Source organism: Bos indicus, chromosome 2, assembly GCF_029378745.1.
Source record: "Bos indicus isolate NIAB-ARS_2022 breed Sahiwal x Tharparkar chromosome 2, NIAB-ARS_B.indTharparkar_mat_pri_1.0, whole genome shotgun sequence".
Lineage (NCBI taxonomy): Eukaryota > Metazoa > Chordata > Mammalia > Artiodactyla > Bovidae > Bos > Bos indicus.
In genome coordinates this window covers 25,708,688-25,735,158 of record NC_091761.1, presented here as the reverse complement: position 1 = coordinate 25,735,158, position 26,471 = coordinate 25,708,688, and the positions used below count along the sequence as shown (strand labels likewise).

General features: G+C 41.2%; 1 protein-coding gene across 1 annotated transcript in view; it reads left to right on the top strand.

Moving 5' to 3' along the window:
* Window positions 1-21,087, top strand: part of MYO3B (myosin IIIB) — a 486,811-nt gene extending 465,724 nt beyond the window's left edge. The window contains exon 36 of the mRNA XM_070803483.1: window positions 19,606-21,087. The gene's annotated coding sequence lies outside the window, so the exon portion shown is untranslated. The remainder of the gene's footprint in view (window positions 1-19,605) is intronic.
* The last annotated feature ends 5,384 nt before the right edge of the window (window positions 21,088-26,471 follow it).

Sequence of the window (26,471 nt, the reverse complement as noted above, 5' to 3'; positions counted from 1 at the left end):
CTCCAGTACTCTTGCCTGGAAAATCCCATGGAAGGAGGAGTCTGGTGGGCTGTAGTCCATGGGGTCCCTAAGAGTCGGACACGACTGAGCGACTTCACTTTCACTTTTCACTTTCCTGCATTGGAGAAGAAAATGGCAACCCACTCCAGTGTTCTTGCCTGGAGAATCCCAGGGATGGGGGAGCCTGGTGGCTGCCGTCTATGGGGTCACAGAGTCGGACGTGACTGAAGTGACTTAGCAGCAGCAGCAGTAGCAGTTCAAGTTTGACAGTTGTCATCTTCCCACTCTTACTGATTTTTTGACTGCTTCTGTTAGTTGTTAGTTGTTAAGAGAAATATGTTACAATCTCCCTCTGTGATTGTGAATTTGCCTATTCCTTTTTATTTTTGTCAATTTTTTTCTTTTTACATTCTGAGGCTATGTTATTAGGCATATACACACACACTTTTATCATTCTCTTATAGTTACCCAAGAAATTACAGTGTGTACCCTTGACTTATCAAAATCTAATATTACTTATGCTACTTATACCCTCTTCTTAGATAATGCAAGAATCCAAGGACCTTAAAACACTATTCACAGTATCTATCTATCTTTTGATCATATTCCTTGACTATATTCCCACTGTTATGAGGTATCTTAATTTAACACGTATTTTATATCCCACAAGACATTATTATTGTTTTCATGTCTGTTCATTTTTTCCCACATCTCTGACCTTCTGTTCTAGAATCTGATTCCTTCTGCCTAGAGTTTCCTTTAGTGTGAGTCTGCTGCTATAAGGTTTTGTTCAACTGAAAATATCGTTATTTGACCTTAGTTCTTGAAGGATATTTTTGATTAGTGTATAATGCTATATTGGTAGTTATTTTCTCTTAGAACTTTATTTTTTTTTTCTCTCTTAGAACTTTAAAGACAACACTTTATCTTCTGGTTCTCATTGTATCTGTTGAAAGGTCAGCTTTAGCCAAATTGTTCTTTTGAAGGTAATCGGTCTTTTTCCATGGCTGCTTTTACGGTTTCCCCTCTCTTTGGTTTCCAACAGTTTTACTAGATATGGTTCTCATTCATATTTTCTTCCTGTCTTAGTTATTATTTATTTCATGATGGAAATTATATGTACAAAGTTGTTTGTAAAGGTAATTGGAGGCTCAGAATAGTATTCTCTTCGTCCATAAGGCAGTAATATTTGCTGGGGCATGAATAAATCAGGACAACTTTAATCCAACTTCAGAGTCTGGGACGGTTGGAAATGGACCTGCAGTCCCTGTGAGAGCAGCTGCATCTGGTTCCCTATCTGCTAGAGGGGAGCTCTTTGCAATCCAAGTCAGAGTATGTGTGCATGTGTTGGAGGTTAGATGTTTAAGAGTCCAACTTTTGTCCCATTGGCCCCACACTGCTCAACCTAACAGCTTCTTCTTCTTAGTTGTCTGTTCTGGAATTGGCAAATGTCTCCCAGAAGAAAAGTTCCCCCAGTGCTGAGCTATCCTCTTAGAACTGCTGTCTTCTCGTAGACCTTGGTTCAGTATTTCTTTACTCTCTTGCTAGCTTTCCAGTGCCTTTAGTTAGGTATTTTTAAATTTTTTTCTTAATTTACTATTTGACCTCAAAGAAAGGCAGTTTGAATTACCTATTTCTTAATGACTGGAAGCAGATACTTTCTTTTTCCACTGTTCATCTTCCAGAAATATGTTAAAATCATTTCCCTTGACAATTCCATCTTTGAGTTTATTCCCATGACAAATTTGCATTTATTCTTTTCAGTTCTTCTTTACTGCCATTTAAATGAGATCTCGGGCTTCCCTTGTGGCTCAGCTGGTAAAGAATCCACCTGCAATGCAGGAGACCTGGGTTCGATCCCTGGGTTGGGAAGATCCCCTGGAGAAGGAAAAGGCTACCCACTCCAGTATTCTGGCCTGGAGAATTCTGTGGATGAGTCCATGGGGTCGAAGACAGTCGGACACAACTGAGAGACTTTCACTTCACTTCACTTCACTTCACTTCAAATGAGATCTCAAGAAATAGAACAAATGTGTGAATGCTTTATTTGCTTTGTTGTAACTTTTCCTACTTAAGTGTTAGTCACTCAAGAGTGTCTGACACTTTGCAACCCCATGGACCATAACCCACCAGGCTTCTCTGTCCATGGAATTCTCCAGGCTGGAATACTGGACTGGGTTGCCATTGCCTTCTCCAGGGGATCTTCCTGACCCAGGGATTGAATCCAGGTTTCCTGCATTGCAGGCAGATTCTTTACTATCTGAGCAATAGGGAAACCCAGTGCTCTGCTTAAAATTATGTAAATGATTTTAAATTATTTACAAATATTAGTATTTGAACTTCCATTTTTATGACAGCTTTATTGAGATAAGTTTCACATACCATATAATTCACCCTTTTAAAGTGTACAGTTCAATAAAGTTGAACTATTATTAAAAATAAATGATTGTTCTATACCTCATGACTAACCTCCAGATATTACTGTTTCAAGACACTATTATTGAGCTGATCTAGGAGCTTACAATATAGAAAGGAAAATGTGACACATGGATAAATATTTATTAGGAAATGCCAGAGTAGTAATATTAGAGGCATAGCACCCCACTCTAGTATTCTTGCCTGGAGAATCCCATGGACAGAGGAGCCTGGAGGGCTACAGTCTATAGGGTTGCACAAAGTCAGACACAACTGAAGCGACTTAGCACACGAGCATGCACCTGAGTGAGAGTATGGAAGGAGAGTAGAAAGGGTATGAAACCAATACCTCCTGCAAAAACGTCATTTATGTGTTGAGTGGTAGGGGATAGGGAAGGAACGGATAGGGAGGGATAAATTAAAGATGACCCCATGCAGAAGAAACAGGCTAAGGTCTGGATCTGCTCTGTAATTTATTACTGGATGTCTGGGACAGTCACTTTAGTTTCCTGTGGCAGCTGACCACTTCTCCAGAAGCTTAGTAGGAAAAAGAAGGAAAAGGATAGAAAGTTAATTCAGGAAGGTTGTAGGATTATCCAGATTTTTAGGATGGAAGCAGTCAGAGACTGCAGAGAAGGAGTAGAATTGAGATTTAGAGTGAAAATGGGAGAGATTTAGTTTTTTATTAATGAAATAGGTGAGGTTCAAAAGTGAAAAATCATTGTAATAACTAGACTGCCCTAGACATCAAAGCAGTCATTGAAAAGTGGTTTGTTCAGGGCTGTGAGTGTTGGTTTTTCATACTGTTAATGTTGCTTTGTGGGATTTCATAAGTTATTTAATGCCAGTTCCCTGATAACAAGTAACATAACCTTCAAGAGGAAGAGATTATTATATCATATATATTATATCATATATATCATATTATATCATGTATCACATATATATGTGTGTGTGTATATATATATGTATATATATGTGTGCGTGTGTATATATATATGTATATGTGTGTGTATATATATATATATGTATATATATATATATATATATATATAAAATCTTTTTCAAAGTTCAGAGACAATTTCCTAAAATAAATTTTGGGGGATTTCTTTTTTATTTACATACGGGACCCCTTTTCTATGTAGCTATTATTGAATTACGATAGTCTTCATCCTAAGTCAAATTTGTGTGAAGTAGAAGCTTTTTTTTCAGACTTTAAATGTTTTATTTTGTATTGAGGTATAGCTGATTGACAATGTTGTGGTAGTTTCAGGTGAACAGCAAAGGGACTCAGCCGTGCATATAAATGTATCCATTTCCCCACAAAACTCCCTTCCATCCAGCCTGGCACATAACATTGAGTAGAGTTTCATGTGCTATACAATACGTCCTTGTTGGTTATCCATTTTTAATATAGCAATATGTACATGACGTTTCCAGACTCCCTAACTATTCCTTTCCCCCAGCAACAATAAGTTGGTTTTCTAAGTCTGGGAGTCTCTTTCTGTTTTGTAAGTAAGTTCACTTGTATCATTTCTTTTTAGATTCCATATAAGTGATGTCATATCATATTTTTCCTTCCCTGTCTGACTTACTTCACTCAGTATGACACTCTCTACGTCCATCCATGTTGCTGCAAATAGCATTATTTCATTATTTTCAATGGATGAGTAATATTCCATTCGGAGAAGGCAATGGCACCCCACTCCAGTACTCTTGCCTGGAAAACCCCATGGACGGAGGAGCCTGGTAGGCTGCAGTCCATGGGGTCGCTAAGAGTCGGACACGACTGAGCGACTTCCCTTTCACTTTTCACTTTCATGCATTGGAGAAGGAAATGGCAACCCACTCCAGTGTTCTTGCCTGGAGAATCCCAGGGACGGCAGAGCCTGATGGGCTGCCGTCTATGGGGTCGCATAGAGTCGGACACGACTGAAGTCACTTAGCAGAAATATTCCATTGTATATATGTGCCACATTTTCCTTATCCATTCCTCTGTCGGTGGACATTTAGGTTGCTTCCGTGTCTTGGCTATTGTAAATAGTGCTGCAATGAATACTGGGGTGCATATATCCTTTCAGATCATGTTTTTCTCTGGATATATGCCCAGGAGTGGGACTGCAGGGTCATATAGTAGCTATGTTTTTAGTTTTATAAGGAACCTCCTGACTGTTCTCCATAGTGGTTGTATCAGTTTACATTCCCACCAACAGCGCAGGAGGGTTTCCTTGTGTGAAGTAGAAATTTTAAAGGGATGTTGAGATATTTCCTCTTAAATATTTTCTTATTTGTATCCATGACTTGCTCACAGTACTGTGTCTAATAAGACCCAGTGGTTTAAATCATTTGATCCATTGAGGACCTCTCAATAAAGTCAGACTAGTTATTGATCAGGCTAATTGGTTGAAAGACTGACCCAGCTATGCGTAAACACCAGTTTGGCTATTTTTATTGAAGTGCCCAGTCAAATCAGGCTTTCATTGTAATAAACTTATGTTAAGGTAGAGAAGGATTTTGTGCATTTACACACGACATTACATGAACCAGTGACAACCTGGGGAGAGCCTGTGTTTATTTATTTAGTTGCATAATGTTTCCCACTTACGTAAACCTCTACTGTTTACTGTTCTCCAAACCAGCCAGCAAAGAATGCTAGTCTTTTGAGTCACACAGAATGTTTTCTTCATTCACACACTCTTGTAGATTTACTGAGCCACATACAGTTCAAAACAAAAGGAAGGGAACAAAATAAAACAACAAGAGGTTTGATTTGCCAAGAAAATATTTCTACAAATTAACCTTCCTTGACATCACCGGATAGTTGAATGTCACTTGCTAGACTTCGGGACATAAAAATGACATGTCACTGCCCTGTACGCACAAAGGTTCTATTTTGGGATAGTTATTAAGACTTAGAAAATCTCTAGGCCAATCTACTCTTTTCACAGATGACAGAGCAGAGGTCCAGGGACTTACCCTGGGGTCACACAGGGAGGCAGTGACAGAGTAGAGGAAAGAATCTAAGTCAATTTATTCTGTGTTCTAGGCTCTTTGTACCAAACTGTCAGGCTTCCTGGTTATGTCATACTGTCTAAGATCTGCCTCACTTGTACACGGAACAGATACCTCTTAGAAAAGAGATGTTCTTCTTTCCAAAAATATTTCTCTAACTCTCCAAATGTATAAGATGTTGATACCAGACCTAGTGCCTGGCAACAACTTCACAGATATTTACAGATATAATCGAGGACATCTAAAGCCATTTTTGAAATTTAAATATTTAGTGCATTTATTTAACACAATTTCACTGGCGTTCTCCTATCAAATCTTCACACCAGCTATGTTAAGTAGGTGAAAAGTATAAACCGAAAGCTCAGAAAGGTTACCTGACCCTGGTCAGAGAGCTAGGAGGAAGGAGCAATAGGCAATCCAGATGTATCAGAGTCCTATAAGCAAGTTCTTTCCAGGAGCCATGCAGCCTGCATTTCACTGTCCTTTAAGGTACATTGGTAGTTAAATGACGATCCACCTGGGACAGATAGCCAAAATGCAGTTTAATATATAATATCCCGATGCTTTCATTTAATCTTTATCTGAGAATAATTGAACTGGCATGTATTGAGTACCCGTTATATGCCAAATCTTGGGCTTTACCCCCTAATGCTCCATTTAATCTTCACAGTAATCTGTTAGAGAGATGTTATCATCATCATTAGTAGCATTTTTACAGGAAACTGAGGTGTGGAAATGTTCAGCACAGTCCAATGGGGCAGTATTTGAAAAAAACTTGAAGCTTCAGACAGCTATTAACTTATGAAATATGAAATTACTGAATGTCTGGAGGCAGTGTGGAATAGCCTCAGCAGGAATTTGCAGAGATATCCTGGATTTCTTGGTGAAAATTAACAAAACAATGGGAAAGATGATGGTGAGCCTTCTGTTTGAAGACCACCTAAGTCATCTTTTATCCAAAAGAAGGGTGCATTAAACTCTCTTGTCACAATCTACATTTCTGTTGTGATTAGTTTCTCAGATGTGCTAACTTCTGAGAGCTGGTACTAAAGCAAGGAACCAAGAAAAACAAACTTTTTGGAGACTGACAGGCAGTAAAAAGTCTGGGGTGTGTTATGCAAAGGCAGCCATAGGCAGTAGTTCTGACTGCTAGAACCTAAGCTAAAAAACACTGTTGATAAAATAGATAACTAACTGATCATTGACTGTGGAAGGAGGAAGGCACTATGGGGTGCTTAGCAGCTCACCAAGCACACTTCAGAAAAGAGGGGAGAAAACATGGTCAAAGAGGACAAAGAGGGTAGGAGCTGGGACAGAATCTCTTTAAAACTGTAGTTTTTTCATCTGTCCAGTGAGGGCATTGGGCTCCTCCATGGGGCCTATGCCTGGGTTTCCAAGGACCCTCAATCAGTAGCTTCCTTGGCTTTTCCTGAACCAGCATGAAATCCCAAGACTTTATGTCCTGAAATCCAGCATCCTACATTCACTTCCAGATTTGGATCCTGCCAATCAACAACCATCAAACCACTGAAGCACCTATTCAGTACACTGGGTCTCTCCAGTTACTGACTACTATTCTAACATCTTTATTCTGTTTGTATTTAATATGTTTGGGTGACTTAGCACCTTTAAAAAATTATTAGCAAATTCACATCCTTTCCCCATTATTTATACTTACAAGCTAGATATAACAAGAAATAATTCTTATTAAATACTGTAAGAGTTTGAAGTTCTACAAGGCCTCCACAGGGTATTTCTGTCAGTATACACTTAATAACTACTGCAGACAAGCCTATGCATTTTGGATCAGGTTAGTTTCTTGTTATATGTGGTGATGATCCTCTCAACAGAAGCAAAATCAGTCAGCAAGGAAATGTTTGATAGATTTAATTGAAATAGTATAAAAAAACTTGGTTCAGTTCTTGTTTTCACTGGGGTTCACTCCTTTCCCCTAGCAAGTAGACAAGGGGGTAGGTTTTGTCACTGATGTGAAAAACTAGTCTTGATTTCACTTCTTGTCCTACCTGACCTCTCCCCCACCCCTATCTGAAGACTGGAGTCATCAAAATAACACACCACACTACGGGTATCCTTAGGAATAAAAGGCTGGGGACAAGGTCATGATTCATAATAGAAACACTTCCCCATGACCATCATATTGAAAGCTCCAGTTGATCACATTATGTGATGGCAAGTTAAATGTATAATTCATTTGTTTTTGGGGAAACCAATCCTACAATAATGGTACATTTTATGTGTACTGTGTCAGCTAGTGCTAGTTTGGTCAAGAGGCCATATCACTAAGACATTTATAGAACCAGATTCAATGAATCTTAGCAATTGATTCTTCTCTTTGGTGATCTATTATTACTGTGAAGGCAGACAGGCTGATACTGGATTTCAGGACTTCAGAAATAGACTGAAAAGTGAAAAAATTCAGTTGTCCTTCGGACGATTGTGGTCTGTGACACACCCATCATTATTTGGCTTTTTCCAGTAGCATCAGCATGTTCCCCAAGTCTCAGGAGGACAGAGTTCCCAGATTGAAACCTCAATTTATCAGTCTTGGGTTTGGGCTCTGTAGACATAGCTCCATACTGTAATTCATAGGAAAAAGAGTGGAAAACCTTTAACAAATAGGATAACTGCTTGCTAAATTAAATTTCCCTGACTTAGAATATATAAGACTTTATGTGGTTCAAATAAAATTCCCTCTGAAATCTCAAGATCTTATTCATGAATAAGAAGAGTCTTATTTGCTTTAGTGGCTTTTCCATATTAAAGATTCAGGAAAATAAGACCTGTCCTCAGAGCCTGAGTGCAGTAATTCATTCATTCTCCATTCTCATAAAACTGTGTTTATTAGTTTTTAATGGAAGTCAGCTATGAACTACAGTGCTTTTATTGGGAACAGTTTTCCTTACTGGAGTCCATTTTATATTAGAGAGTAGTACTTTATATTGAATAAAGTATGCTTACCATTTGAAAAGCTATATAATTTAGGCCTTATACAAAGTCAGACTGTCCATAGCACAAATATACATCCATTCTAAAGTAATGAAATATACCTGTACTAGCGCCTTATACTAAAGTATAAAATAACACAAATGTTTCAGTGTGTAGTCCACAAGCTGAAAACTACATGGGAAACACATGGAAAAGAACATAGAAAATTGGGGGAAGAACAGATGATTGTTTGTCCCTAATTCTTAATAGTGAATGTCCTTCCCTTTGGACTTTTCTCTGTTATTGGATAAGAGGAGAGAGCTCCAGGTGAAAATAACAAGGAATAAGAACAGACAAGGCTAAGATGAAAGCAAGTTTGCCAACCATCTGCCAGATGGGAAATACAATTCATGAGCATCTGAGTTGCCCAAGATATTTTAAAGAGAGACATAAGTTGTACATAGAAGATAAACTGGCTGAGTCTCGAACTCAGAAAAATCTCTAAGACCACCTATTGTTAGTTTTTTTAATGTATGAATACATACGTCTCCATTTCTACTTTATAGTCTGAGCTAGAGAAAATGTACTGCAGCATTATTATCCAGGCCTCATTACCTCGTGGTTAATTAGCTAACATTTGTAAAGTGCTTTGAAGATGAAAAGCATCATATAAATGCTAAGAATTATTAAATAATATGAGAGGAAAATCATAAAATAGATACATTGTTAACATTAATTTGTATTTTATCTTTTCTTATTATCTGCTCCCTAGCATTTGACATTTGGGGCTGAACTATATATAAAAGGCTGAGGGAGCTGCCACATTTATTATAGTTGTGAACAGTAGTATTAACCTAGCTCCAAATTAATATCTGCCAAAAATGAGTCCTCGGGTGAAAACAAATAAACTGTCCAGAGAGATCAGCACTTATACTGGTTGAACAGTTAACTAGTTAAACGTTTTGTCTCGTCCAGCAATTAAAAGAAAAGCTATTTTAGTTAATTAAGACACAATTAATAAACATTACTGCTTTATTCAAAACAATGCAAAATGTACTAACGAATAGTAAGGTCAGCCAAACAATTTTGGTGTGAAACATATGATTCTACTTTGCACCCACTGGGTAGCTGCAGATCCCGCCTCTGAATAGCTTAGGATGATATATTACGGGTATATTATGTAATGTTGACTGTTCCCTACTTTTTTGCTGTCATCAAAGCAAGTTAAACTTTTCTTAGAGCTGCATTTCTACTCTCTATCATCGCACCTCCTCCCTCCTCCAATCCTAAATGGACAGAAGGACAGACGGAGGGAAACCGGCCTTAGACAGTCTGGCAGTCTGCCAGGGACTGATCTTGAAGGAAGGAAAAGCTATAGTCAAATAATCTTAAAATATGCTCTATCAGGAACGCTTTCGATAAAACAGGAAATAATAGATCAAGTACATCCAGAGTATTTGCAAAGTGCTTAATTGGGTAAAGGCAAATTAAACTCTTCTCATCACAGCAATGTCCTTATTGTAAAGCCAACTTCTATAATACTAAAGTTAATCCCAAGTCCTGTTACAGGAAACTCATCCTTATTAAAGTAACATTAAGTGCTCCCTTTTTATTGATCTTCCCCTTCAGCTTAATGATAGAAACTTACTGATGTTTTAATAATAACCTCACAAGCTTTATCTCATCGTACTTTGCCTTGGTACTAAAAGATGCAGTGGAAACTAACTTAGCATAAACATTTTGCAGATGTCTTTAAAGGCCGGGGGAGGTGGAAAAAAAAAGATTCAATTGAGCTGCGTGTTAACAAAGATGGCTGAAAAACTAAAAGATAAAAGGGAGGCTCCAGTGTGAACATCAAAGAATTGTTAATGACAAGAAATACCATTAGGGTTAGCATCTCTTTTGTTTCAACCCTCTCACACCTGCAATGTGTGGTGAGCTAAGCCTTTGTTCCAAAATCTGAATTACCTCCATTAGCATTTATAGAAAAATGGTTGCAAAACAACAGAAACATACTTTTGGCTCTCCCCTTTTGCTTGAAAAGTCAGAAATTAGGTGTCTATGCATTCTCTTCTAGTTGTTGGGTATAACTATAGAAGCTCTAGGTGTAAGGTAATGGTGGCAAATAAGCTTCGTTGAAATGTGAGAATAGCTTTGTAAGTAAGAAAGAGAGGTAACAGAAGCAACAAGGAGAAGCTCACATAAGCAGCTCAAGCATTAGCAATAGCAAAATCAGAGCGTGAAATTCAGATTAGCCCTCCCCAGGCTGTGAGAGGAAGGGGGTATTGCAAGACTTGGCATGGCTAAAGGTGTAACCTGTTTTATTTGGCCCCTGAAAAATTTTAACAGATGGTGGGACCAGCTGTCTTTTTCAGCCATTTAATAAACTCTTTGGTGGTAACAGTTTGGAAAGTGGGGGTTTTTTGTTTTAGGCCAGAGGAGAAAATAAAGAAATCTGTCCCAAATTGTCTTTGCCAAGTAGTAAATGAAAAGTTAAAGGGGAAAAATCTAATCAACTAGCTTATTGTCATTGTATCTTTTAAGGAATTTGTTCAGAAACAAATTCCTCTCTGCCAAATTAGATGACTACCTACCAGCAAAATGTATTTTATATCAGTATCTATCTAGGATTGTGTCTTTATCTGGGATTTTAATTTGGGTCTTTAAAAAAGAGCTGCCTGGTTATTGTGTTTAATGCTCATTCACAAATAACACTTAAGGCAACTATCCACAGCATTACAAAAAGAAGCAAACTAAACATTTATTAGAAATTAGTGCTCATAAGCAGTAAATACTTTGTCATAATGAATATCCTCCAACTTACGTCATTAGTCTAAAACGGCATGGACTCCTCCTAATCACGTCTTGTAAATAAGAGAGCCCAGCTCCAGACCTTAGGAACGGGAACAATGTTCATGTCATTTTCAGGACAGGACCTAAGAGATTTTCTTTTGTGCCTAAAATATTTTGTAAAATTGGCAGTCTTCCCCACTAAATGGCAACTCTCGATTATGGGAGAGTTTATTTACAAAGCGTCTCCCCTGATTGGCCGTAAACACACTCTTTTTGCAAATTTCCCTGATTCCTGGATGAGCAACAGTCACTTTCATTTGACAAAGCTTTATTTTGTCCACTGGCTTATCAGAATCCTAGAGTGTTTATGTCAAATAAATTGCAACAATAAAATATAAATTCTTATTAAATTGGCAGAAATGAGATACACATTTTTAGATGTCTAAAACCGTATGCAACATTCATTGTATTTTAGTAAATCTCTTTTACTTAGTTTCCTATTTGCCTCTTTTCGTGACTAATAATCATGTGTGGCTTCTAAACAGTTAGCAAGGGGTAAGTGATGGAGAAAGGTACAATGAATAATTCTACCTGGAATAAGTTAGTTCCGTCATCTTGGATAAGTTCACTTATCCAGCTAGTCACCCAAATTAACAGAATACCATTTCTAATTCCCCAATTATCATGCTTTGTGAAATGCCCTAGGTAAATTACAGTTCTTCCTTAGAGGTACTGTCTCTAGTCTGTAACACCAGATCACCATTCAAGCAATACATTTTTAATGAGCACCTACTATGAGCTGGAGACCCTGAGGTAAACAAGGCAGAAAAGATTCCTGCACTTTTAGAGTTGGTATAACCCCATAACTTCTTCACTGTATAAAGAGGGAGAGAAATGCTATAAACATAAAGACCTCCACCAACTAAAAAAAATATATACATATCTAAATGATGCAGATGAGTTTGACAATTAAATGTGGGGGAGAACAAACTTGGCTTCAACTTTCAATGAGAAACCACTAAGGAAGAGAGGGAGAAGCAATTACATGTTTTTCCTAGCAAGCCTTAGCAAAGCCTCTGGCTTTTCATTCTGTTATTTCGTTTTCTAATCACTGGTTTCACATGGACATCATAAGGTCCTCACTAAACTATGATCATACAGAAATTATATGCATTGTCCTTATATATCACAGAGTGTTTTTCTAAATTATTGAGAGTAAACAAGTAGGCAAAACAATTTTAAATGGAACTTTGTGCATGCATGCTCAGTTACTTCAGTGGTGGCCAACTCTTTGTGACCCCATGGACTGTAGCTCTCCAGGCTCCTCTGTCCATGGGATTCTCCAGGCGAAAATACCGGAGTGGGTCGCCATGCCCTCCTCCAGGGACCTTCCCAACCCAGGGACCAAACACATGTCTTCTGCATTGCAGGTGGGTTCCTTACTGCTGAGACACCCAAATGGAGCTTTACTTTACAGAAACAGAAGCATTAACACTGCATCTGAAAATCAGGTTGATCTCATAACTGGAGGGTAGATTCTATTATTTAATTACAGTCCCTACTTCAAAAATTTCAATACCTTTATTTCTGTCTTATAAGCCACTTATAAGTATCAAAATCAATTTAAATACTGATACCAATTCACTAGATATTCCAGAATGTAGAAATGTTCCTCGTGAATGTGCTGGAGAATTCCTCTGTTTCTCTAGAGAGTATTATACTTCTATTTTTCTTTGCTGCTGCTGCTGCTGCTAAGTCGCTTCAGTCGTGTCCGACTCTGTGCGACCCCATAGACGGCAGCCCACCAGGCTCCCCCGTCCCTGGGATTCTCCAGGCAAGAACACCGGAGTGGGCTGCCACTTCCTTCTCCAATGCATGAAAGTGAAAGGTGAAAGTGAAGTCGCTCAGTCATGTCCGACTCAGCGACCCCATGGACTGCAGCCTACCAGGCTCCTCCATCCATGGGATTTTCCAAGCAAGAGTACTAGAGTGGGATGCCATTGCCTTCTCCGTATTTTTCTTTGAATAATATCAAATCAACAGGGGATATAGGATTAGTGAACAATGCAGAATCTGGGACTAGTTACCATTTTAAATGTCTTCCGGTTAACAGAGTTAGGATCCCTGTCTGTCATCAAGGGAAGCATCCAGAGGATGCTGCCTTGGCCGTGGTCTCTGCCTCTCACTGCCGTGGCAGCCCAGCTCACTGCCACAGTTGCCAGGGAGGTCACTGGCAGTGGCTATGGCCCAAGCAGTGACCAGCAGAGAAACCCATGGCAAAGGGAGCAACCCTAGGAATAATCTCCATGACACCCAAGTAGCAGTTCTTGTCATAGACAAAGTCCATATATTTATGCTGCTTCTTTAATGCTCTCCCATAAATAAATGCTCTCTATGACATCATTTTTCTTTCTAAGCAATCTCCTGAGATAGGTAACTGTAACATTCCTAGCAAAAACAAAAGCAAAATTTTATTCTAATGAAAAGCTAGACATGATGAAATAATAAAGTCCATTTAAAGGTAATAAATAAATATTTACTTATAAACTTCCTTAGAGTTGTCAGGAAACATCATTAATTTCAGAATCCTGCAAATATCCAGGAAACTGTGAAATTTTTAAAAAATAGTGCAAGAATTCTGTTTATATTAAGCATTTTCTAAGAAGGTAATTTTTTTTTTCCTAAATTGTATAATCAGTAACAGTTAAACTCTAAACATTTAAAGGACTAGTTTACAACATTGTTTTAACTCGTTATACTCCAATACAAAATTAAAAAAAAATTTTTTTTAATTTTAATAAAGCACTAGTGTATCAAATTAGTTAACAAATTAGAAGTTCATGCAAAATTAAATTATTTCTAGTTTAATCGCTATATTAATATAATTACAAACACTCAAAAGGGATGGAATACTTGACAAAATAGTTCTGTTTCATTAGTAGCATTCAAAAGATATGTATTAAATATTTGCTCTGTGCCAGACAGAACAGTACACAAAATAGATACTATTCATTTCATACAAAAGCTAAAAAAAAAAAAATATACTGAAGGTGACAGGGAGGGAAAAAAGAAGAAAACAAGGAAAAGGAAAATACAGAAGAAAAAAGATATTAAAGTATGCTATCAAATTTCCAAAAAATAATAGAATTTTACTGGTACCCGATTACACAAAATTTTTAAAAATGAAATAGGCAAGTAAAACATGAAATAAACACAGGTGTATATAAAGTGTGAAAGTGTTAATCACTCAGTCATGTCTGACTCTGCGACCCCATGGACCATAGCCTGACAGGCTCCTCTGTCCGTGCAGTTATCTAGGCAAGAATACTGGAGTGGGGTGCCATTTCCTTCTCCAAGGGATATTTCCGACCCAGGGATCAAACCCAGGTCTCCTGCATTGCAGGCAGATTCTTTACCATTTGAGCCAATATTATGTATTTCTTAAGGATAAAGCTGAAATTTCAAATTACTAGGTAAATGATTCAATTAATAGTGCTGGAAAAATTAAACTTTTGGAAAAAATTGAAAAGAACGTTCTTTGTCGAGAACTGGGACAGTCTCACATTTGTATTCACTTGCAGACTAACAAGTTAGCCTCACATAGCTCCATGGATGTTGTCCAAAGACACCAGAGTGCTGGGGCAGAGACAAAGTACAACAGCAGGAGCCAGAGATCAGCACTTACACTGCTTCCCTGACCCCCAGAGTGCTGGGGCAGAGACAAAGTACAACAGCAGGAGCCAGAGATCAGCACTTACACTGCTTCCCTGACCCCCAGAGTGCTGGGGCAGAGACAAAGTACAACAGCAGGAGCCAGAAGTCAGCACTTACACTGCTTCCCTGACCCCCAGAGTGCTGGGGCAGAGACAAAGTACAACAGCAGGAGCCAGAAGTCAGCACTTACACTGCTTCCCTGACCCCCAGAGTGCTGGGGCAGAGACAAAGTACAACAGCAGGAGCCAGAGATCAGCACTTACACTGCTTCCCTGACCCCCAGAGTGCTGGGGCAGAGACAAAGTACAACAGCAGGAGCCAGAAGGTCAGCACTTACACTGCTTCCCTGACCCCCAGAGTGCTGGGGCAGAGACAAAGTACAACAGCAGGAGCCAGAGATCAGCACTTACACTGCTTCCCTGACCCCCAGAGTGCTGGGGCAGAGACAAAGTACAACAGCAGGAGCCAGAAGGTCAGCACTTACACTGCTTCCCTGACCCCCAGAGTGCTGGGGCAGAGACAAAGTACAACAGCAGGAGCCAGAAGGTCAGCACTTACACTGCTTCCCTGACCCCCAGAGTGCTGGGGCAGAGACAAAGTACAACAGCAGGAGCCAGAGATCAGCACTTACACTGCTTCCCTGACCCCCAGAGTGCTGGGGCAGAGACAAAGTACAACAGCAGGAGCCAGAAGGTCAGCACTTACACTGCTTCCCTGACCCCCAGAGTGCTGGGGCAGAGACAAAGTACAACAGCAGGAGCCAGAAGGTCAGCACTTACACTGCTTCCCTGACCCCCAGAGTGCTGGGGCAGAGACAAAGTACAACAGCAGGAGCCAGAGATCAGCACTTACACTGCTTCCCTGACCCCCAGAGTGCTGGGGCAGAGACAAAGTACAACAGCAGGAGCCAGAAGGTCAGCACTTACACTGCTTCCCTGACCCCCAGAGTGCTGGGGCAGAGACAAAGTACAACAGCAGGAGCCAGAAGGTCAGCACTTACACTGCTTCCCTGACCCCCAGAGTGCTGGGGCAGAGACAAAGTACAACAGCAGTAGCCAGAAGGTCAGCACTTACACTGCTTCCCTGACCCCCAGAGTGCTGGGGCAGAGACAAAGTACAACAGCAGTAGCCAGAGATCAGCACTTACACTGCTTCCCTGACCCCCAGTTCCCACAGGGCCAAGCAAAGAGGACCAGATGATACTTGTACATATTGTGGGGTATATTCAGAGAGGAACCCCAAACTTAAGGAACTCTTATTTTTTTGTAATGGGTTATAAGCCTGCTTCACCTCTGCCTTGAATGAGGCATTATCTTTACCATATTGGACAACCTATTAACCTACCCTCTGCTCCTAAGGGAACACTGTCCATGTTTTCTCAGGCTGATCACTATGCAAACATCCTTGAAAAGATAATTCAGAACAAAGGCAGTCAGTGCCTCAGCTCATAAGACGTGCAGCCACACAAGAGACACATGCAGAATTATCTCCCAGCAGTCATTAGTGTTTTATTGAAGGAGAATTCTAGGTAGATTAAAGAAAGAGTTCAATGCAAGGAAAGAAAGAAACTATAAAATCTAAGAGAAAATACATATGAATGCTTCCATAGTTTTTAGGAAGGGGGGACCTTTCTAAATGTATTATCTAAGGCAACTTAAAGGAAAAAGAATAATGCGTTTGACTACATAAAAAGTTAAAGCCTCTTCATATAAAGACACCATTCAGTAAGTTCCACTGCACTGGTAGAATGGGGAGTTATTGTTTCATGGGTGCAGAATTTCAGTTGGGAAGATGACAAAGTTCTGGAGGTGGATAGTAGTAATGGTTGCACAACAATATGAATATTTTTAATGCCATTAAACTCTTAAAATGGTTAAAATGGTAAATATTTTATATTGTGCATCATTGTCAACAAAAATATTTTTAAATATTAAAATTCCAGTGCAAGCTAGAAATAACATCTGTTGCATATATGATAAAGGCTAATATTCTTACATTTTTCATTCAACAAATATGTCTTTACTACTATGATGCACTAAGACGTTGTAGTCTTGCTTTCAATATCCACAGCAAGCTCCCATAAACTACTAAGAAAACAAAAAACACCACCCAAAAAAAGAAATGAAGAAAACCATGCACAGGGAGTTTACAAAGAAGATACCTATAGGAAATTGGCACCTATAGGTACAAACTGATACCTATAGGAAAGTGGGTAAGCTCTAGGAATAAAACAGAGATTACAAAAAAAGTACCATTTTTACTTTCAGAATGGCAGTTTTTTTCTTCAAGTTCTCAGTGTCAGAATACTATAGGAAATGTGTACTCTCAAGCTCTGCTGATGGAAGTAAACATTAGCATGGACTTACTGGAACCTTAAGAACCTTAAGACAGTTCTTACCCATTACCCCCTGATAGGGATGCAACCTGCGAGAATGGTCTGAGATACGTGGGGTCACCACTTATCAGCGGGTAAAATATCCTTGGAAACTCAGCTCAGTTTAATCAGTCTATGTGTGGAGGGTCTGGCTCTGAAGGACTGATAAAATATAACCCAATAGTTTGCAGAATATTTTAGGTCAAGAGCTGTTCCTTCTTGTGAAGCCACAAAAGTCCGTGAAACACAGAGGGAAGGCCTCAGCTCCTCCTTTTCCAGCTCCCCAACCCGATACACCTTTGTGCACCTCTGCTGAACTCCTAAGCTTTTAGATAAATTGAAACCTCTGTCTACCTAATCTTGCAGAAGACAAACTTATGAAACAGGATACCATTTTTTTTTTTTTTTGGCCACACCATACAACATGTGGGATCTTAGTTTCCTGATCAGGAATCAAACCTGTGCCCCCTGCATTGGAAGTCTGGGGTCTTAACCACAGGACTGCCAGGGAAGTCCCCCAGTTTATTGTCCATAGGAAAACCTACTATGCAAATTCTGAGAAGGTCAACTTAAGATGACCGGGGAGGATGAAGTCAAGGGGTTAGAGGAAAGGTAGTCAGGTTTCTCAAGGTGCTGGCGAGACCTACCTCATTACAACCATGGCAGGCCAAGCTCAGTGTTTGCATAGCCCCAAGCTCCAGTCCAAGCTCACCAATCACAGTCTCTGAGAGCGGGACCCAGGAGACTGAGCCGAGGTACTCTCTCCAAACACGGCCCCCGTGAGGGAGAGGGCATGGAGTTAAGATGGCCTGGTGCACTAGCGGCATCAGCTATCCTCTCCCCACTGGATATGTTTTCCTGGAAGGCAGGAATGCTTGTTTCAGGCTGGCTGAGCACCACCTTCTCATGACAGACAAATGCTTCATTCTTCAAGATTGTCTTCAATATTCATGTCACCATAAACCTCTGACCTTACAACATTGTCTCAGGGCAGGCAAAACACCGGTAATTATACTGCTCATCCTGTGTTCACTTTAGTACCCTTGCCTGGAAAATCCCATGGACAGAGGAGCCTGGTGGGCTGCAGTCCATAGGATCTCGAAGAGTCAGACACGACTGAGCGACTTCACTTTCACTTTTCACTTTCATGCATTGGAGAAGGAAATGGCAACCCACTCCAGTGTTCTTGCCTGGAGAATCCCAGGGACGGGGGAGCCTGGTGGGCTGCCGTCTATGGGGTCGCACAGTTAGACACGACTGACATGACTTAGCAGCAGCAGCAGCAGCCTGTGTTAGTCACATGTTCAAATGCTGGTTCAAGAAGAACCATCGGTTTCATCACAAGTAATTTCTTGATCGTTTGAGAGATTTCCAAAGGTATAATAATCTCATACATGCTTAGGTTATTTAAATTTCAGAGAGAGATCTTTTCTTATTACATTGCTAATTTTGGCTATACACTCCAGTTGCTGTTGCTGCTGCTGCTAAGTCGCTTCAGTCGTGTCCGACTCTGTGTGACGCCAGAGGCAGCAGCCCCCCAGGCTCCCCCGTCCCTGGGATTCTCCAGGCAAGAACACTGGAGTGGGTTGCCATTCCTTCTCCAATGCATGAAACTGAAAAGTGAAAGTGAAGTCGCTGAGTCATGTCCGACCCTCAGCGACCCCATGGACTGCAGCCCACCAGGCTCCACCATCCATGGGATTTTCCAGGCAAGAGTACTGGAGTGGGGTGCCATTGCCTTCTCCGACACTCCAGTTAGGTTCTGAAAAATCTCGGTATATTAATAAAAATCAATACTAAAATTGAACTCCTAAAGGAAAACAAAAACAAGATACTTCAACACTCCTTTCCTTCCTGGCAATCTATTTTGACTGAAATAAAAACTTATAAAGAAAAGTTAATGTCCAGGGCACTGCTCTTTTGACTTCATTTCTGACAGCAGAATTCAGAGCCTAAAACTTTGCATTAATTATACTATTCTTTTGATAATAAGAGATGCATCTAGTTCTTTGAAACTCCATGGCCAGATGGAAGTATAATGTCAATATGACAGTATCTATGAACGTTGTTGGATTGACTGCTCTGGGGACCAGAACTTCAGGTTTCTCTGCAAAGCAGAGTGTAGACAACAGCGAAGGATTCAGCTCTGACTGCCCATTCTGGGTCAGTGAGCCTCAGCCCTGCCTGCTGGGTCCACCAGCTCTGGGTGGAAGGGTAATTTGGTCTCCTCTCGACTTAATCCTCGCCTGTCTGTGGAGAACTCAACAAGGTGCTGATTGTAAGGACAGTTCTGGGTTTCAAACACCTGTCCACTAGGAACTGGACTTACAGCTCCAACTCCTTCCATGCAGCCACAAGACGGACATCAGATGGCAGCAACTTCTGGCCCCTCCTGAGCAGATCGGGTCCACGGTGTCCAATGGCTCCCTGCTACAGCTTGGCCATTTTCCGGATACTTATCAGAATGTGGAATTTTGAATGTCGACTAAAATAGCAAAAGTCTTTTTCATAAAGCCTGGCCAGAATCACAGGCAACATGGCTTCAGTTTCCTTTCATTGGATTCTCACAATAATCCTTTATTCTCATTGTATTTATTTATATATATTTAAATTTTTAATTAACAGTAAGTTGTGCATTTTTCTGAGCCCTTCACATTTATGAACTGTTTTAGTCACTATAACCCTATAAGGTAGATGCTATTATTATCCCCCTGGTACAGATGAGAAAAATGAGGCACAGAGAGGTTAAGTAAAGTGTCCGTGGTCACACAGCAGTAAGTGGTAGAGCTGGATTCACACCCAGGCAGTCTGGCTCCAGGCCTAAGGTATAACATCAATTATTTTCCTCATTTTCCAGATAAGCTCAGGCACTAGAGGTTACTTGATTTACTCCGAGTCATGCAGCTTGAACTTACCTCTTGTAACGTTAAGTCCCAGTTTGTCCTTCTCTTTCTGCTCTGACAGCTTCATGATCATGATACTGGTGTTGGACCCCTGTCTGCGTCCTCCCAGCCTGGCATGTTCATTCCCAGGGCTCACTCAGTTACCGTCACAGCCTTGACACTCCCAGCACAAGTGTCAGTGGCTGACTAGAGGCTCTGCCCAGGCTGCCTTTACCTCGACCACCCAGAATAAGCAGGGGAGCAGGACGTTCTCAGAGAGTAAACTGGGGGCTCAGTCCTTTCCTGCCACATGCCGTAACAGGACCCTTGGTTCATTTATTTGTTCTTTCATTCCACATACATTGAATGGCAACCTACTGACAAGCACCATGTCAGGCACTGGAGATTCATTGGTAGGCAGGACATGTGCCAGGGAGCCACCAAGGAGCCCATGGTGTACATACAGTGGAGGCAATTCCAGCGTCTGACAGGAAGTGTCATAAAAAAGCGAATGCGTTGCAGAGCCCAGCAAGGGGCAGACCTTGGAAGGCTCTCAGGAGGAAGCACCCTCTCTCATGTTAGCTCTCAGCAGTCCACAGCAAGATATCACTGCAAAGTTCACTAAGGCTTGTGCATAGGACCTGAGGGGAGGTGTTCAAAAGGCCCTTGAGGAGTTTTAAGCCAGGAACTGACATGACCTAAATTCAGTTCCCAGCAGAATAATTGTGTGCTAGCATGCACTGAGTTATTAATGTGTCCTCTACATGAATTATATTTATCTTCAACTTGGGCTGTTTTAACAGAATACTATAGGCTGAGAAGGTTAAACAACAGAAATTCATTTTTCACAGCTCTGTAGGAAGTCTGGGCAAGTCAAAGATCATGGCACTGACCAATTCTGTTCCTGGTAAGAGCACTCTTCCTGGTTTACAGAGGGACCCTGTCCTGCTGCATCCTCATGAGGCTGGGTGGGAGGGTGCGGGGCAAGTTCCCTGGTCTCTTCCTATAGCAGAGACCATCATGGGGCTCCACCCTCACAACCTCATCTAAACCTAATTGTCTCCTAAAGGTCCACTTCCAGGTAGCATCACATGGAAAGTTAGGGCTTCAAAGTATGAACTTGGGGTTACACAACATGCAGTCCAGAACAATATTCACTGCATGCTCACCTGAAAACTACGAAGTTGGTTTTACTGTCCCATTTTATAGGTGAGCTACTGAGGCATAAAGTGGTGAAGCCAGGATTTGAGCCCAGGCAGTCTGACTGCAGCACCTGCGCTCTCATTTCTCCTCTACACCCCATACCGCACAGCGCAACGTCACACAGAGTATCTTGCAAATATTTGAGACATGTGGTAGCTACTTCTTCAGTTTTCCTTGGTCCAAGAGCTCTTAGCCCAGCTTCCCACTGGAATGACCTGAAGTTTCACAAAAATGTATCCCAAAGAAATAAAAACGTATATCCTCCAAAACCCTGTACATGAATGTTTATAGAAGCCTTGTTTGTGATCATCAAAAATGGAAAATAATCAAGAAGTGAGTGGGTAAACCGTGTCACAGCCATGCAATGCAACAGTGCTCAGCAGGAAAAAGGAACACACTATTGATACATGCCGCCTCTCGAATGGCTCCCACTCAAAGGCATTATGTCAAGTAAACAGCCCATCTCAGAAGGTTACATACTGTATGATTCCATTTATATAACATTCTCAGAAAGACACAGTTAGGTGAAGAACATATAAGTGATTCCCAGGGTTGGTTAGCGAGGGGCAGCAGCTAGGTGTGGCTGTGAAGGGTAGCAGGAAGGAGGCCCGCGGAGCTGAAATGGTTCTGTATCATGAGTGCTGTTGGGGTCACACTAATCTACATATGTGATCAAATGACATAGAACTACTCGTACGCATTGGACTGGTGTCCGTTTTCTGGTCTTATGTGTTATACTTAGGTAATAGCTGGATGGAGGGTACATGGGGCATCTCTGCACTGTTTTGGCAATGTCTTATGAAGCTGTAATTATTTTTAAATAAAACATTTCTTTAAAATTCCAATGCCTGAGCCTCACAGATTCTGATTTAGTGTGTCTGGGTGCGGCCTGAGTGTCATGAAAATTTTCCTAAATGATTCTTACCTGCAGTCAGAGTTGAGCACCTTTGAGCCAGTACCTGGAATCCTATGGTTGCAGGCACTCTTTGAGTTGAGCTGTTATCTTCAAGAGGCCCTAAATGAATGTAAGAGAAAGTTTATGAGATGCTCTAGCTGTCACCTGGCAGAGGACGTGTCCCCGAAAGGCAGGACAACAGACAGATCCTCATTAATTATGACGGGAGGAAGGGATGTCCTAAAGCAGGGGGGAATTAGATGATCTGAAGCTCTTGGAGGTTTCGAAGACTTTCAGTGGAAACCTGAGCTGCCAGCTGCCAAGTATAAGTGCTTGATTTCATTAAATTCCCAATTTGCTCACTTGGCTGAGCTCCTTGGGGATGTTGCCTCTGCAAGGCTTAACCCAGGTGCTCACAGATGGATCCTGAGTCCTGCCTTAAGACTTTCCTCCCCTTCTGGAGGCCCCAGTTCCCAGGTACAGTTTCAAGTCTCTGTCTATTTAATCTTTTTCCCACCGCCTCATAGGAAGGCTCCTGAGTCCCAGATGGCCCACACTGACTTACCAGGTGATGAGCTGTCTCTGAGACGGATCTCACACAGAAAGGTGCCAAGTGTGTTTCCACCACCCTGAAACCCGGCGTACGTTAAGCTTTTCCAAGGAGTTCCTAAATTGGTATTGATTAAGTGCAGGAAATCAAGCACTTACACTTGGCAGCTGGCAGCTCGGGTTTCCACTGAAAGTCTCCAAAACTTCCAAAGAATTTCAGATCAAGAAAGGAAGTGGATATGGGGCATCTGAAGCTCCCTGGTTTCCCTGGAACTCCTATCGAGATGGGAGCCACGTGTGCCCCGACATTAACGCAGTGGCCACCCACGGAGCCTTCTGAGCAGCTATGAGAGCGGGCCCTGGATCGCATTTTCTGGTAGCTGCATCTGGGTAAGTGGCAGACTTCCTGGCTGCCTCTTTTTCTTTTTTACAGCCTCTTGGCTGTCTGTGCACAGAGATGTTCTGGCAGCTGGGGACCCGCCGTGAGGCGGATTTGAGGTCGGAGTCCTGATGAGCGGCTTTGTTCTCTTAAACACTATTGTCATCCGACTCACCTATTACTGTGAATAATTTGCTAATTTTGGCTGTAAAAACAAGTTCTTAGACAATCTCCTGTAATGTGTCTTTTTATGTCGATCAGGGGAGTATTTTCCTGCCTTCTCTTTGTTTGATATGGAAATGAGCCCGGTAGCTTTCTAGCCAGCCAGGATTCAGAGCCTGGGAGAGAAAGAAAATTGTGTCCACCGTGAAGGTGGCTTCTGCTGTCTTGTACAAGTCTTTGAAGAATTATTTTTTGGAAAACAAAGACTCTCAGAATAAATGAACATCCAATTAGAGTTCCCAGGGTGTGCACCAAAGCGTTCTGGGTATCCAGAAAACATAGATATTATGGAACATGTTGCCTGATCCGTTGTTTATGAATCACCTGGGGAAAAGCTTCCTTGTGAAAGGAATTAACTGGGTTGAAAAAGTAAAATCTTCATAAATCCTGTGAACCTCTGGGTCCATACTCATTGTTCTAGTCAAGGCAGACCTGCTTCCAAATACCCAGGCCCATAACAACTGCAGGCATTTGAGGCTGAGCACAGGTAGAGATGCACAAATCTCCCCACTCCTGGTTTCCCCTTCCTTCACTCACCTGCGTTAATACCTGCCTTTTTATCAATCCCAGCAACTTGTCTGTTCCACTCACTCTCTGCCCTTAAACTAGAAAGTTTCTGATAAAAATCACTTACACTTGTTGAGGGATTGGTTGATTATACTTTCATGGACAGCATGTCAGTCAAGTTGCCCAAACCAAGTATTTGCAATTTGAGACTTTAAGCCTTTGTCCTATGTTCAAATATTTGATGCATCCGTCGACAGGTGACTATGGGACATGGAATCGAGAACTCCATGATTTCTCACTAAACTTAGCTGATTCGAGGTGGTGGGCCTGAAGTCAAAGTGGTTTGGCTGCTGTAGCGCAGAAGTCTTTGCAGTTTGGATCCCTTAGCCTCTTCTAAAGCCTGGGTCTTAGACCATCACTGAGCTCCCATCTGGCCCCTCTCCTTCCTTCCCCTCTCCCTCTCTTCTCTCTCCCCACACTCCTCCCTTCCCCTGCTCTTCCCATGTCAATCTTCCTGCTCCTCCTTCTCTCCCATCCCTCACAGACCATAATCTCTTCCTGTGGCTCTGCCCCATGTTACCAGATGCAGACCTTGTTTTCCAGCACAACTGATGCTATGTTCCCTTCTACCTAACGCTATTTATTTATTTATTTGGTTGTGCCAGGTCTTAGTTGTAGCACACATCTTCAATCTTCGTTGCAGCATGAGGGATCTAGTTCCCTGACCAGGGATGGAACCCAGGCCCCATGTACTGGGAGCTCAGAGTCTCAGTCACCGGAAAGTCCCTGCTTAAACATAATGCTATTTTAAACCCCATAACCTTTCTTTTAGAATATACTGAAATGCAGTCCCTCATCCCCTACAGTGGGAGCCCCAGTGACTCAGTGGTAAAGAATCTCCCTGCCAATGCAGGAGACCCAGGTTCAATCCCTGGGTTGGAAAGATCCCCTGGAGGAGGAAATGGCAACCCATTCCAGTATTCTTGCCTGAAAAATTCCATGGACAGAGGATCTTGGTGGGCTACAGTCCATAGGGTCGCAAAGAGTCAGACATGACTGAGTACACGTGCAAATTCCCCATAGTAGAGAAAGTACTTAGTCTAAAAGTCCCAGGAGATTGAGCTCTGGCCCCGACTCCTACACAAAACTGCTGAGCGACCTTGCATGAGTCACTTAACTTCTCTGGGCCTCAGCATCCACATCTGTAAAATAATAGATTGAATTTCAAGGCCTATCTCTACTCTAAAAGGTTATAATCTTATCCATCATTAGGAATAGGTGGGGTTTTTTTGTTTGTTTCTTTGTTTAAAAGTGTAATTGCTTCAGATTCAAAAATGAAGGAAATCTGATACACACAACAGCATGAATGAAAGTTGAGGACATTATGTCACAAAAAGACAAATATTGTTTGATTCCACTCATATGTGATCTCTAAAGTAGGCAAATTCACAGAGAAAGTAGAATGGGGGTTGCCAAGGAAATGAGGAGGAAATGGGGAGTTGCTGTTCAATGGGTATAGAGTTTTAGTTTTGCAAGATTAAAATATTCTGAAGACTGGTTGCACAACAATATGAATCTACTTAACACAACTGAACTGTATACTTAAAATGATTAAGATGGTCAATTTTAGTTATGTATTTTTGCCCAATTTAAGCTTATTTAAAAGCCCTCACATTTAACATATCAAAAAAAAGTTTATTACTATGTGTTGGAAACAAGAAAGAAAGAGAAGCAGAGGCAAAAAAAAAAAAAAAGTCCTTTATTACACAAGTGCAGAAAATGAGGCCTAGAGTGGTCAAGAGCTCTGCCCAGGATCACACAGCTATGGCTGTGTGCATGCACAGAGGGCTGGACTTGTTACTATTTTGTAACTGAAATAAGGTTAAAGAACTTCATATGTCTGTGCTGTGAAGTTTCTTTTAGAAGAAAGTGTTAGTCACTCAGTCATGTCCAACTCTTCGAGACACCATGGACTGTAGTCTACCAGACTCCTCTGTCCATGGGATTCTTCAGGTAAGAATATTGGAGTAGGTTGCCATTTCCTTCTCCAGGGGATCTTCCCGACCCAAGTATCTAACCCAGGTCTCCTTCATTGTAGGCAGGCTCTTTACCATCTGAGCCACCAGGGAAGTTACTTAGAAGAAAATGTTAACTCTGTATGCTATGCCAGAAGAATAGAGCAATATATATTTTTATCAATTGTTGATTAGGTTTGTGGAGAACAAAATACACAGGTATTTTACATAGCTCTTCCTTCCAGACTTAAATCTAAGCCATTGTATTCTTAAGTTGCTATCTGGTGAATAATACCGAGATGAGGGCAAATGATTTGGAAAGCTATTAAAACCCTGTCTTGGGGCTTCCTTGGTAGCTCAGGTGGTAAAGAATGTGCCTGCGATGTAGGAGACCCAGGTTCAATTCAATCCCTGGGTCAGGAAGAATCCTCTGGAGAAGGGAATGGCAACCCACTCCAGTATTCTTGCCTAGAGAATTCCATGGACAGACCATGGAGTCTCAAAGAGTCAGACACGATTGAGCGACTAGCACTTTCACTTTATTTGACTTGGTGTTAGGATGGGA